A 10,186-nucleotide genomic window follows, 5' to 3' on the forward strand; every position below is an offset into this window, starting at 1 on the left:
GTAAGTTACTATAATTTATATAATTAATTTACTAATACTTTAGCTTTATTTCTATTTAGCTTCTTTTTAGATAAGTTAGCTTTAATAGGGGAATTCTAGTCTAGAGAGGTATAAGGCTCGTAGCCCTTTTTAGTTATAAATAGGGACTAGCTAATAGTTTTATACTAAAGAGAGGCTTATTAATAATTAATTATAGTAACCTATTTATTCTAGTTATTCTAGTAATAGTTAATATACGGATATAATCTCTAATTAAAGTACTAATTAATAATCTCTATTTATTTATCCGTTTGGGGGTAATTAGCTATAGAGAGCTTAAGCTTTATACTAATTCTTATATAGAATTCGCTCTAAAAATCGGATATAAATTAGGGTCTCTAATCTAATATAATTATTTCTGGAATATTTACTTAATATATTATATAAAGTAAAAATAGAGGTATTAGCTATTTGGCTATAATTATATCTTATACGAGAATTATAATTAGGTGCTTAGATAAGTAATTCACGAATATAGTAATTATATTATGGCCCGATTTGCTTTCTGGATAGCTCTTAAAGTCTATAGTAATATGCTATTAGAGGTAATTAGGAACTAGAAAGAGATAAAGTAAACCAGGCTTCTTATTTCTGGATATATGTAATCTCTTATAAATATAGTAATTACTATAGTATTAATTAATATTCTTGCCTATAAATAGCTAGTAATATTACTTCTTTAATAGCTAATAGAGCTTTATATATTCAGGATATCCAGAAAGGGGTTTATTATATACTTTATAAATTAGGGCAGTCTATAAAGATAGTCCGGGAATCATTTCGTTCTTCGTAATATAGAGTCTTCTATAGTATAAAAGAAGGCCGTCTTATAATATCCAGATATTACTTTTGGCTTAGGCTATTATATATAGCTTCTCTAGATCCGGTAATATATAATTATTCTATAGGATCTTATTTATAAGTTATAAATTACTATACTCGGTAAGAGCCTCTAATAGTGCTTCTATAGGGGCTACTATAGCGGAGTTTACTAGTAAAGCTTCTAAGAGAATACCTTTTTTTAGGAGAATTATATCTTTAATAGAAATATTCTTTTCCGGAAAATCTTTAGTATATACTTGGTTTTTAGAGCCGAATTCCGGATTAAGTAAGCTAACCTTATAGAGTATTACTATAAACTATAAGTTATAAATAATCTCTGAATTAATCTTATTTTTGGGGAGAAGTACTTGAGTTTATAGCTTTTCCTTAATCTGGCCCTAAGTATCTACTTTATTTTATTTTTATAATAAAGTATCTACTTACTTATTCGATTTTCCAGAATAATATATAAGCTTAAAGTAATAGCAGAATAAAAGCTTAGCCTATCTAGCTTATTAAGAAGAGAGCTTCTTAGTAATTATAAAGTACTTTAAGGTATAATAATTAGAATAGATCTTAAAGGAAGTATTCTAAAGACCCTCTAGCTCAGCTCTTTATTTCTCTAGTACTCAAACTATAGCAAGTATTTCCTTATTATATATATTATAATTAAGCTTTACCGGAAGTATAGTTTTGGAAAAATAAGCTATAGAATATTAAAGGCCTATTTCTAGATCTTATTAAAAGAATAGGCCAGTAATTACTTCTTTAGATATATCTATTTCTATTATTATAGGCAGATCTGAATTATAGTATTATAAAACTGGAATAGAAATTATAGCTTTCTTTAGGTAAATAAAAGCCTTTTAGTATTACTCGGATTACTTAAAGGAAATACCCTTTTTTATAAGTAAGATAAGAGATCTAGTAATTCGTTTATACTTTTTAATAAAGCATTTATAAAAGTTATAGAAGCCGAGAAAGAACTATATATCCTTAATTATCTTTGGGAATTACTAGTTATATATTATTTTAACTTTATTAGGATTTACTTTAATACTAGATATAGAGATAATAAAGCCTGAATACTTTATATATATAACTTTAAATTCCGATTTCTTAATATTTACTTAGAGGCTAGTAAGATATAAGTAGTCTAGTACTTTTCATATATACTATTTGTACTCTACTAGATTCTCTAAGTAAATAAGAATATTATTAAGATATATTATATAAAAGTTATCTAGATACTTAAAGAATATATTATTTATATAGTATTAATATATAGCCGGGCTATTTATAAGGCCTTTCCAGAGGATATTATATTTATATACTTTATAGCAGGTATGAAATATTATTAGTTCCTGAGAGTCCGGGTCTATAGCTATATAATAGAAAGCTTAGCGGATATTTAATTTAATATAGATCTTGGCCTTAGATAATTAACTTAAAGTTTTATTAATAAAAGAAAAGAGATATTGATTTTTCCGGGTAATATTATTTAGGTAGCGGAAATTAATACAGAAGTATAAACCTCCGTTTGCTTTCTTTATAAAAAGAACTAGTAAAATAAAGAAAGCCTAACTAGCTTTAATAAAGCCTTTAGCTAGATTATCTTCTAAGAAATACTTGATTTCTATAAGCTTTTAAGTAAACTACTACCGGAGGAATTAATATCTAATACTTTTGGTTTCTTTTAGGCCTTTAATCTAAATCTTATAATTATATAATTTATAAGAAGAAAAGATATCAGATTTCTTTTTAGAGAAAATAGAGGCATATTTCTTAAGTTCCGGGAATAATATTCTCTATAGCTACTAAAGCTTTATTTCTCCCGATTATTAATTCTCTGGGCTAGAAATAACTTCTTTTTTCCGAGCTTTAAGTTCCTTATTAATCTTATAAATAGAGATTTAACTAATAATATTATCTTCTCTCTTAGCTATATAATTAAATACTATAAAGGTAAGAATAGCTAGGTTTAATATTTGCTTTTTATTAAGGATCTCTTCCTGCTTCTTTGGCTTTTACTTGGGTATTATATCTTAATTAGGCTATAGAAGCTCCTTTTCTATAGTTTTATATAATTCCTTCTAATTAGTTTAAAAAAAGAAAGATTGCTTTAGAATAGAAGATTTCTAGAAATAGCTTATAATAGAATCTCGTTAATTAGTATTCTTTTAATACTTCTTATTAGGTTACTTCTCTAGCTATTACTGCGAAATACTAATAATATAACCGAATTATATAGATTTAGGTTTATTTTTTTAGCTATATAAGCCTATATCTTTTATAGTTAATTAGAATATTAATATATACTACCTATTTCCTACTAAGAATAATATTATAATCTCTAAGATTTAGAATAATTATAGGTATATTAATACTTTATTTATTAATTAGAAATAAGACTTCTATATATTTCTTAGTAAACTTAGCTAGCTTTCTATTAAAACCGTATATAGTATAGAATAAGGAAAGGGGTTATAATTCTATTTCTAAGAATTACTTTATAAGCTAAATAAGCTTTATATTAATAAAAGTATAACTATTAGCTCTAGTATTAATAAGGGAAAAAGACTTAATTCCTAATTTATTTATACTAATAGTATAAGGTATTATAAGAGTATTTCCTTCTATTAAACAAGTTAAGTTAATCTTTACTAAATCCATATTATAAGCCCCTAAAGTAAAGACTTTCTTTAGGGGTACTTGTTTCCCGGTTCTATACTAGAATTAGAGCTCGAATTCTTTAAATACTTTATTAGAATAGTATATTCCGGTAAAATAGGAACTAAGCCTGGCTCGATTCTAGAAAAAGCTACCTTGATTTCCTTATTATATAGAGCCAGATAATATCTAATATAATAGTCGAACTCGTTATAATTATAGTACTTAATAGTTAAGAGATCCTTAGTTTTTATAGGATATTACTTATATTTATAAGAGAATATATACTTAATAAAAGTAGTTAATATAGGCTCCTTAGGCTCTTTCTTAGAAGTATACTTCTTAGAAATATACGAGAATATAGTACTAGAAGTAAACTTAGCTAGAATAGCTTCTGCTTTCTTATACTTCTTAGTCTTCTTATATATAGTCTTAATCTACTAATTATTAGTAGTATAGTACTAAGTAAAGCAAGTAGTATTAATAGAAGAATTATTATAATATATATATATTAATTTCTAGAGCTTTAATAAAAGCTTCTTATTTAGTTTATACTTAATATCTTAAAAACTAATACTGCCTTCTATAAATAGTTATAAAAAGAAAGTATAGAACTCCTGAAATACTTAACTAAAATATATTTAAAGCTTACTAAAGTTATGGCAAGTATTCTATATCTTATTAGAATTAGAGTATAGCTTCTTTAGGTAGAATTAAAGCTTTAAAAACTAATAGTACTAATTCGGACTATCTTTATTTATATAAGAATTAGTTAGGGCAAGAGTATTACTAGTAAGTTTACTAGAAATATAGATAATCTTGAGATTTTCTAAGAAATATAAATTAGTATTTCCTTATAGCTTATTCTTAACCTGAACTAGCTAGTTATTAAAGATAATATAATCTCTAGTAAAGAGAATTAGATCTGGGAGCTTAGTAATTCTAGTATCTCTAAAGAGAATATAAGATATAGGAGATCCTAAACGGAAATAAGCGAGAAATAGTTCGGAATTCTTTTAAGAGAGGTTCGGAGTAGCTAGAGCAGGCGGAGCAGAAATAATTAGAGCTATTATAAGTTAATTTACTATAGCTATATAGTACTTAATATTATTCTCGAGCTTAGTATTATAGAGCTTAATATTCTCGAGAATAGCTTTATTATAGCTATAGGTATTCTTATATAAAATAGCTCTTTGAATATTCTTCCGGTAGCTCTTTATAATAATATTAATATCTGAGAGTAAGATATTAGGTTTCTTAGCCTATTTATATAACTCTCTAGTAATAATATAGTCTTTAGTCTCTAGAAGCTTTATAATAAAAGCAGAGGATTTTATTTCTATAGACTTATTTATAAATTCTCCAGAAATATTAACGGGATATTCGATTCGGGAAGGGCTACTAACGGGACGACCTGAACTAGTAGAAGTTTTACTAGAAGCCTTAGTAGAAGTTAATATAGTTCCTGGTTATATAATATCTTAGGAAATTAACTTATTATACTTTTCCTCTACTATATCCTCTCTGGTAGTCTCGTTACCGGCGTGTATATAGGACTTATAAGGTTATAGGATAGGGCTTAAGGGTAGTAGTCAGGTTACTGGCCTATAGATGCCTATTACTCTAGGACTTGGTTAAAGAGTAGCCTTTATTTGAGGTTCTTCGATTTTCGGGTTTTTCGGGAAGGTTTCTAATATATTACTAGTATATATTTATAAAGATATAAATACCTGATTTCTCTGAGGGTTCTAAAGCTTTTCGCTTTTACTATTCTGGAGTCTATTACTCGTATTTCTGAGGTTCTATTATCTTGGCAGCGCCTATATTACTAATAGTTCTGAATTAGTTTATTTGAAATCCTCTATAGGATTAAAGAGAGTGAGCTTTAAATACTATTACGGGTACGGTATTTAGGGCTTGGAAAGCAAGATAGAAGGTCTCTTATAAAGACGATTCAAAGCTAAGGAAGGGAAAACTAGAATATAAGAGGCTGCAAGGGAGTATATATACCCTATAGTATACTAGTCCCGAAGGGGCTAGCCTTCTAAATATCTCTAGTATATTTCAAGTATATTTCTCTAGTAAAGCAGCCGTATTACATATATCTAGAAGGCATCTGGTATCTGGCGAGACATCTCAGATACCGGGTATCTGGGAATTATAATACTAAGTTTAAGAAACATGAGCTAGAAGTATTAAATCAAAATTATATAACTAGTATTTATATAATAATTATAATTATATTTCTATATTATTATTAATAATAAAAGAAATATAAAATAGTTTATAAATTGAATTTATAATACTTTTATTAATACATTCTAATATTTACTTATAGCTTACTATTATTTAATATAAAAGTATTATTATTACTTTATAATTATTTATATTTATATTTAAAAGTTAGTTAAAAGAAATAAACCTTTTAATTAATTAATAAAAAAAAGTATTAAATATTAAGCCAGAAATTAAATTAATTAAATCTAATATTTTATTTATTAATTTATTTTCTTTAAATATAAAGCTTAATACTCTTATATAATTAGAATTATTTAAAGTCTTATAAATTAAGAGTTTTATATTTTTTATAATATTATATTTTTTATAATATCTCTTTAATTATTTCCTTACTTATTATATGAGTATAGTATTTTAGTAAAATACTAAAATTCGGGTACTATAATTAGCCCGAGCGCCGCTAACTAAGGCAGTTTCTAGTAAGACACTATTTAGTAAGCTACTAGTTTTCTCATACTAGTATTTTAGTCCCAAAAATAACTCTCTTTCCATACGAGTATAATGTTTTTATATAATCCGGTACACCAAGTAGTCGTGTGCCATGTCTGCAAGTCCTATATTATTCCTGGGTACTCAAGCTAAGAGCATTACTTACGGGCAAAACTACACCGACTTTCTGGTAAAGAGCTCAAAACTATAGTTCAGCTCTTGAATAGCTACAAGCTGAGAATGGTAGAGAAGCTAAAGGAGTAAAATACAGGAATCGAGGATTAATGTCGAATGATTGAAGTAGTTACTTACCGAGTAGGCATTATACTACCTAATCCTTCTGCCGCTATATTTCACCTCTCTTTTAATATTTCACATTGAAGCGACTTAGTACTCCGACCCCCCGAGTAAGCGGAGCTAATAAAACATAACTAGCAATCTCTTAAAGGCTCCCTGAGCCGGCTGCCTATATAACTTAAAGCGCAGAGAAGAACATCCTCTGGTATATAGACTATGCTCGAGATATTTGTAGATTAATCTCAATGCCGTGTTCTCTATTCCGGTATCCTCGCTACGAGAGCCGCATAGCAATTCTATAATTATAAAGAGTTTAGGTCCGGTAAGCAAATGGGTAGTTAATGGCTACAACTTGTGCAAGGCCTTATTCTATACTATCCCACCCAGCTACAAGAAGCTCAAGATAACTATTCTTTACGCGTATACCTTAGGAATCTTTAGGCAGCCCTGTGCCTTAGTAGCACAATCCCGCCCTACTGCGCTGTCCAGTACTAAATTCCTGATATAAGTAAGGCCGTCATGCAAGCCATTGGGAAGGCGCCCTGTCGCATGATTAACAGAAAATCGATAGAGTTAGGGGAGTACAAACTTACTTTCCGGCCAATTACGAACTTCATACGGGTACCTCTGCAACGCAAGCCATCTGCAAAAGGCGCTGCCACACAATATGAGGGCAACAGGACTTGAAAAGATAACATGTAATACTCGTATTCCAAAGCCACATTTTCAGCCCTGTACAGGCTCCAGCAGCACTCAGTATTGATTTATATATATACTTGAGTTCTCACCCATTCAAAGGCTCTATGGCTTATTAACTTCATTCCAAGTAATCTGCTTTCTTGAACCTAATAATACTATTAATAAGGTCATTCGTATTACCGAAATGGCCACCCCCGGTAGCCCAAATACCTTCTTCACTTTCGGTCCCTCTCAATCCTTCGTCGCCTATATTCCAGGCATCTACCAGACAAGTACCAACTTCTCTCCTGAAATCACTGCCATTCTCGATCCCGAGAACATTAAGTTCCTCAACTTCGTGGCGTTCCCTAATACATCTACTACTGGCCAAGTCACCGATGCATATATAGGCTACCACAAAAAGCACGATCTCAGAACTGCCGGCTTCCTGTTTTCACTCTTTCTACCTTCTAACCTCACACTCTTTGAGGAGTGGATCAAATCCCTCGAGAAGAAAACAGAAGAAGTAAAGGTCATCTCTAACTATAATAGCAATATCTGGGTTAGTATAGAATGCAAAAAAGTATCAAATGGCTCCCTTATAATCTTCTTTTGGAGACAAGACAGTGGCTAAAAAAAACAAGCATGCAAGGGTATGGACTATCTCCCACTTATATGGCCCTGGAAAAGGGAAACGCCTATATTATTATTTGGGAGGACGGGTATATTATCTGGGACTTAAAAGGGTTATATAATTCCCTTGATTAATAATTAACTAAAATTTTATTTACGAGTACGAAACTATTATACGTATCGCTTAATCCGTACTTAGAGAAAAGCTACTTTTATATATTTAATAATTCTAGCTACGCTTTTTAATTCCCCGAAACCAATAATCTCAAGGCATTAGAAAAATTAATTCTGGACGGGGATCTAATGAGAGTCATTATTAATAGTCTAATATTAAGGCAAAGTAGCAAAGTAGTAAAGGTAAAAGATAAAAAGAATATGGATAATAAAGGAAAAGACGGGATAGTAAAGACTATTATAGAGAAGGCAGCGGAAAAGGCAGTTAAGGAAAGGTTAGAGAATCTATTAGATAGTTTCTAGAAGCTCTAGTATTATTCGCATACTATGAAAAAGTATAGTAAGATACTTAAGAAGAATAAACTCGTCTTGTAATTCTTGTACCCTTAGTTTTCTGGCAATATTTAATATAATAGTTATAACTAATATCTTATATTTAATTAATATCGAGGTTTATTTATATTTATAAAAGTCCTTACTTCCTTTTTTTAATACTTTATTATTATTATTATTTCTTTAATTCATTCTTTTTATTAAAAAATAATTAAAACGTGAATTAAATAAAATAGAATTTAAATATTTAAAAAGCGGATATATAAGCGAGGCAGTATTATAGAATGAATATTAGTAAGAAGCTATTATACTAAAATTATATTATTAATAACTCGATATTAAATTATAGCTAAATAGCTATAAATTAGGTACTAAAATAATTATATATTATTAAATACATAATACTTAAAAGCTAGATATTATATATGGCTTCCTTAAATAAATTATATTCTTATAATAATAGTATATATATTAGAATTCGAAAAAGTATAATCTTCTTATACTCCTCACCGCTCTATAGGACTAATACTTCTCCCTGATAGTGTGTTATATAGTAACTCGAACACGTGTATAAGGTCTATTAGTTCAGGTAGTACAGGCTAATTATTAGTATATGCATGCCAAGTACGCTCCGCATTTCAGCCTTTTTTTCTTCCTTCGCTTACCTTTACTTTTCGCAAACTTCCTTCGTAAACCTTTATTATATTTATGGATTATATTTTCTTATTAAAACATGACTTTATACTAATACTCTAAACTCGAGAACAAGACGAAAGATATCCGACTGGTTAACTTATTGCCCGGCCGGCGAGACGACAATATCAGACTCAAAATTTCGAATATACCGCTCGTCAAGCCTCCTACCCAGTTAGTACAATGAATGTCTTTACAGAAGATCCGTGAGACTCTTCCTTCCGGCTAAAGTACTTACGAGATAACCGAAGGTCAATATCTCTTCTAATACGACGAAACAGACCATACTTCTTGGGCATATCCACTTACCTACATTAATCCGTTATTTTACGAGCTTCCTCCTAAAGCTGAATCTTCTGAGTCCAGTCCCAATTACGAAGCATTATCCTATATGTGGGGCACAAAAGCAAATTCCGAGATCGTATATATTAAATCCGAGGATACGGAATCATTAACGCTTCAGATACAGGAAAATCTTACCTCCGTACTAAGATATCTATAATATGAAAACAAGCCAAGGACCCTTTTCGTTAATGCTATTTGTATAAACCAAGAGGATATTCCAGAGCGCAATAATTAAGTAACCCGAATAGCAGATATCTATACGCTAGCTTACTATATAGTTATCTGGCTAGGACCGACATTAAATAATAGCAAGCTCGGAATCTCTATACTAGAATATCTTGGTGCTCAAGTTAAGAGTATAAAAGACAACTAGAGATATTACTCGCCAAATACTACATATTTAATATGGTATTACCTATTATGCAGACTTCCATACAATCAGGAGGCTTGGAATACTATCTATGATTTGATAAACCGCCCCTGGTTCGGTCGTCTGTGGATAGTGTAAGAGATCCACCTTACAAATCACCGCGCTATGATTCGGTACGGTTACAATGAAATTTCCTGGCCTCGGTTTCGTCGGGCGTTAATATGCGTTATAGAAAAGACAGAATTACCGTTGCAGGAATTTTCTGATAAGGCCGTGAAACTAAATAGGTTAATGGAATACTTCCCGGAGAGCAACTTTGACTCCTTGATTTATCTGTCTATATATCAACTTTGTGTTGATCCTCGAGATAAGGTGTATGGGCTGTTAGGTTTGGCTTCACCTAAA

This window comes from Hyaloscypha bicolor (genome assembly GCF_002865645.1).
Source record: "Hyaloscypha bicolor E unplaced genomic scaffold K444scaffold_10, whole genome shotgun sequence".
Lineage (NCBI taxonomy): Eukaryota > Fungi > Ascomycota > Leotiomycetes > Helotiales > Hyaloscyphaceae > Hyaloscypha > Hyaloscypha bicolor.